Source organism: Sesamum indicum, linkage group LG3, assembly GCF_026168435.1.
Source record: "Sesamum indicum cultivar Baizhima isolate 11 linkage group LG3, ASM2616843v1, whole genome shotgun sequence".
Classification (NCBI taxonomy): Eukaryota; Viridiplantae; Streptophyta; class Magnoliopsida; order Lamiales; family Pedaliaceae; genus Sesamum; species Sesamum indicum.
In genome coordinates this window covers 15,068,749-15,074,201 of record NC_142659.1, presented here as the reverse complement: position 1 = coordinate 15,074,201, position 5,453 = coordinate 15,068,749, and the positions used below count along the sequence as shown (strand labels likewise).

Below are 5,453 nucleotides of genomic sequence, written 5' to 3'. Positions count from 1 at the left end.
ATGGCTAATTACTACTCATTAGACTAAGATTTTTCATATACAACAAAATACCAAAGAAAAAAATATGAATAATATGAAAATTATTAATTACATAAAAAAATTCAAGCAATTAATAATTGCAAATTAAATAATCTACTTATAATATCCGAAACTTCTTTCTATATTATTTTCTTGAAAAATCTATATAAACGAGGGATGCGCTCACACTCCATGCAACAAACATATATAAATTGTAAGAAGAAAAACATTATATATAAGAAAATGAAGAACAAAGGGGTGATGAGTGCTGTGTCTGTGTTGATGGTGATGGCAGTGATCATTGCTTGTGTAGCAGGCGCAGACGATCCGGTGGCTGTTTGTTTGAGGCAATGTTACATAACCTGCACCAGCACTGGAATCACTGACCCTTTCTGTTTGAAGAATTGTCAGAAACAATGCAACCATGAAGAGCTGTCGGAGACAATGTTACCAACAACCACCACGACGACTGGAAAAGGCCGTAAATAATACTGAGGAGGAGAGTATTGTTGTGTAAGAAAAACATGTTTGGAGAGAAGTATCGGGGGATAAATCTCGATGTGTTGTAATAAAACATGTTATTTCTAATATATATATACGATAAATCTCGATGTGTTGTAATAAAACATGTTATTTCTAATATATATATATATATATATATTCATCACAGATATGGTGTTGTTTCTTTTATTCTAATTAATTTATTTTTTCTAATCACTATATATAAGACCGTGTCCATTAGATCATAAGACCGTGTTCATCAGATTCATATCGGACGGCTTAATTTAAATTACAAGGCCTGATTCTACGATACACCGACTTGAATGATTATTTTTATGTTTTGAGTACGATATCTTGACATCCATATATCGAATAAGTCTAAAACTTTACCAAAAGTACTTTTCAGTAAGTATGATCATATCAACGGTCTTATTTGAATTTTGATGGTCCGATTAACCTATGTTCAACAATATAAGATGATAGTTCAATCAATATAATACTAACATTTATAAATATATAAATTTACTACAGATAGTGAACATTCTCAGCTACAAAACATTTTTACATATTTCAATTGCATTATTTCAAATAATTGATATTTTATATAACTTTAAACTGTTCGGTATGATTTTTTTTTATTACAGACTCACTGAATCGAATCACATTGAAAAATCAAATTTTTTTATATATATTTTTTAATTGTTTTAATTATATATTCTATATATATTATATATTATATGTAACATATTTATATTTAAATTATATAAAGAAACTAATATATTTAATATTTATTTAATTTATATGAATTATATAAAAATATATATATATAAATATATATATGTGGAGAATTACCTAATTTTAAGTCATGAACCTCTCTCTCTCTTAACTCAACATCAACTACCCCTCCTCTAACTCTATCTCTCTCTCACGGTATCTCCTCTAACTCTCTCTCTCACGGCCGAAGAAGAAAAGAAAGAAGAAAACAATCTCTAACTCTCTCTCTCGCAAGTGGCTTCGACGCCTTCGACACAACTTTTTTTCGATGTTAGGTAATTTCTCTTCGTTGTAATTTTTTTTACGATTTGTAGAAGAAATTTGAATGGTTTCAGGGTGTTTGTTGAAATGCCTCATTGAACACCTCTATGTTCTTCTAATTGGAATATTCATTTTTTTGTTGAAATATATTGAAAAACGAATGATTTGGCTGATTCACAACTATGCCTTGGGCCGTGATAGCATATTTGTATTGGTTTTAAGAAATCTACGTCAGGTTCTTTTGTTATTCATGTATCAGTATTTTTGTATGTGACTTCGTTTCTGTAGTCTATTGTTTGCGGTGAGTGTTGATTTGCTTGCCTGGACCTTACATTTGCGATTGGGTTGGATATTTTTTCTTTTTATTCTTTTTATTGATTATTCCAATTATGCTTATACCAGCTAGAAATGCATTCGAGGTGGATTTAATTTTGTGATAAGTCGGGATCTTATGTAGATTACAATAGAAAAAAGTTTGTACACAAACATTTGTGGATTTTATTGAGGTTTTTCCTCAATATTCGAAAATGTTAAAGTTTTAGTCGACCAAAAATGAGATCTTTTTCCTTGGCTTTGCTAACATACGGCGTTATGTTCTATGTTTAGTCCTATGACTTACAGTTAAGAGGAAATTGTAATTATCTGTTAATTTTTAAAGGCACAATTTAATTGAACAATATAAGAATGGTGGTATATCTAAAATTTTTAAAAATTGAAGAGTAATGAATATTCACCGTAGTTGGATGTGGAGGCGTTTGGGTGATAATGGATTTTTTTTTAGATGAATTCGTAACAAGGGGTTGATCAGGAGTTCTTGAACTTTGCCTTTGGTAACCCATGATTTCTAAATAATGGACAAATCAAATGTCCATGCTCTAAATGCGATAACACAAGATTTTTGAATCGGAGTGATGCGCATTTACACATAGTAAAAAATTGATTCACGCAATTTATTGACATGTGAATTAATATTTTTCTGTAAACTATAGAAAAAAAAACTTGTTACAGAAGTGACGGATCTTGAATTATTTCAAAGATGCCATAGAAAGAACAAAGGAATTGGGGAGTTCATGGACAACAAATCCAAAAGAATTAGTGTAAGTACAATTTGTAATTGGATTTAAATATTGGTTTGTATATATGTTGAGAAATTTTCTTAGACTTTTATTACGTAAATATTCCGTTGTATCTAATGTACTTGCATAGGAAGAATACATTGCAAACAGGGGTTGTACTGATTTTTCTTCACAGTTTTCATTCGATATCTCAACTTGGTATGATATCACTAGAGGTCCTTCAAAAGGACGCTTATATGGATTTGGATGTAGCTCCTCATCTACAAGCTCAAGTTCAGTCAGTTCTACTCTTAAAGAATCTGACCAGAACAATGAGTTAACAAAAGCTGTGGAGGACATGCGCTCTAATGCTGCAAAAATGGAAGAAGAATTTTCAAGACGAGAAGAAAAAAATAGAAAATTGCTTGAAATTGCTCTTGAAGAAGCTCGAAAGAGGGAGGAAGAGGCTCGGAAGAGAGAGGCAGACCTACAAGAATTAGTTGGAAAATTACTTCAAGATGTGGAATACAAAAACTATCAATTTGCTGGTGGGTCTGCACTCCAGGAGCAACAACATTCCAGGAAAGATAATTAGTTTATTTTTTCTGTTGGTTGTTAATGACTTAGTTTATATTAGTGTTGTTGTATTATGAGTATCTTTTTTGTTAATATTTATTGTTCTAGTTTGGAAAATTCAAATTTTGGTATTGATGGAATGTATGTGATGGTATAATGACCAGGATATTAATTTGGTTACAGAAATTAAAAAATTTGCCCAAAAAAACCCAAAACTAATTAAAGACGGATTAGAGACGGAAAATTTTGAAAGTTTAGAGGCCGAATCAGAGACGGATTAGAGACGGAAATTTGTAAGGTTTTAGAGACGGAATATTTTTTGCATTTCAGAGACGGATTAGAGACGGAAATTTGTAAGGTTTTAGAGACGGAATATTTTTTGCATTTCAGAGACGGAATTAGAGACAGGATTAACAAACAAATACTTTACCTTTAGAGACGCAATTTCTTTTTTTATCGACGGAATCAGAGTCGGATTGCCTACGGAAATCAGAGACGGATTACACTTAAACTTTCTTCTTGTTTGTCGACAGAATCAGCGATGGAAGCTAAGAATTAGAGACGGAATATTTTCGTCGCTAATAATTTTGCCACGGGGCTTTCAACCACGGACTGCGGCGACCGGTTTCCATCGCTAATTTGTTATAGAGACAGATATCCTAGTTTCAAAGACGGAAATCGTTATTTTTACTTATGTTATTCCATTTGAAACGAGTTGGAAATTTTAGATGTGTATAAAAACATAAGTTTTAAATTTTTTGTACTTAAAGTTAATCTATCTTAGATATATGTTTGTTGGCATATGAATATGTACGGAGAAATTGCAATTTTAGTTCTGTAAGTATTGGATGACAATTTTAGTCCTGTATAAATGCATTTTCAAAATTTTATCCTGAAATTTAAAAATTCGAATATTGAGGACAAAATGACTAAAATAATACGCATAGCATCCTGTCTACCCTAGAAAAAGTGAAGTCTTTGTGAATTCAAGAAAGGTGGGATTGGTACGTAGGATTGCAATTTGAAGGAAATGCACATTTCCAAATTCATTCCTCGTTCTGATTATTGGTATGTTAGAAGTTAGGGAATACTTATTCCCTTAGATTAGGGATTAGTCATCCCCCGTGCATGATATTAGCTATTCCCCAGCATGTAGGGAATGAAAGTTTTTTTCCTTTTTTCTTGTATTAATTTAATGTTTGGTTATAATTGTTATTAAATTTGTGTATTTTTTATCACAATTTCATTTTTCTGAGTTTTGGTGTAATTATACATAAATTTTTTGTAATTTGGAAAATTATATCTAGTACGTCTAACAAATAGATCATTCCGTTAGTCAAAATTCACTGAATTTGTTGATATTAATAAAAAATTTGAATGAAAATTGATATTTGCTCTCGCTTGACTTATTACAGGTAAAATATTTTTTCCAACCAGACTACCATTTTAACGGTGAAAATATACCTCCACACATTCATTAACGTGCGAAGACATATAAGGATGATTTGCTCATAAAAAAATTTAGATTTTTATCCACTTTTTTTTTTCTAATATGGCAAATGCAGTGAACTTTGACTAACATATAGACTTGTTAGTTAGTCGGAAGAAATTTTAGGGATGTTAGATATAATTTTTTAAAAATTGTGTGTGGTCTACATGTAAGTACACCAAATCTCAGGGAATGGAAGTGTAATTACCCCTATAAATAATAAAAAAGAAATTCAAATTGCAACTTCCAAATTCAAAATATATCCATGTAATTCTTTTTGTGTCCTTTTACCTTGATTTGCATGCTTATACCTCTATCTGGCCCTCATATCAGACTTAAATGGTGTTGATAATTAAACTTGGTAATATTTAATTACTCAGTTTACTAACTTATCCAATTAATAATAACATTTAGATTATTAACATGTTTAATTTAGTTAATAATTAATAAACATATATAGTATGTTGAATAGTAATTAATAGGAAATTCCAATAAAGTCAAAAATTAAAAATAGTATGGTTTATAATGGTAATTAATAAGAAATTTCTACAAAAATTTAAAAAAGAAAAAACCCTAAAAAATCTGAAAATTCATGATCGAGTCAAAACTACACAATTTGGTCGAAAGAACCCATCCAATAAATAATAGATAATAAAATAATTCTTTACAAGCAATCGAACCCATTAGATAATTAATTTATGGCGAATTACTACTCATTAGACTAAGATTTTTCATATACAACAAAATACCAAAGAAAACAATATGAATAACATGAAAAT

General features: G+C 30.1%; 1 long non-coding RNA gene across 5 annotated transcripts; it reads left to right on the top strand.

Annotated features, from left to right (window-relative positions):
• The first annotated feature begins 1,377 nt into the window (after positions 1–1,377).
• Positions 1,378–3,325, top strand: LOC148788704 (uncharacterized). 5 transcript variants are annotated; one of them, XR_016064463.1, is made up of 3 exons: positions 1,378–1,568; positions 2,591–2,651; positions 2,806–3,325. It is a non-coding gene; the product is annotated as an uncharacterized LOC148788704 (long non-coding RNA). The 5 variants fall into 5 exon arrangements; XR_016064462.1 differs by having other exon boundaries at positions 2,544–2,651; positions 2,846–3,325; XR_016064460.1 differs by having other exon boundaries at positions 2,544–2,651.
• The last annotated feature ends 2,128 nt before the right edge of the window (positions 3,326–5,453 follow it).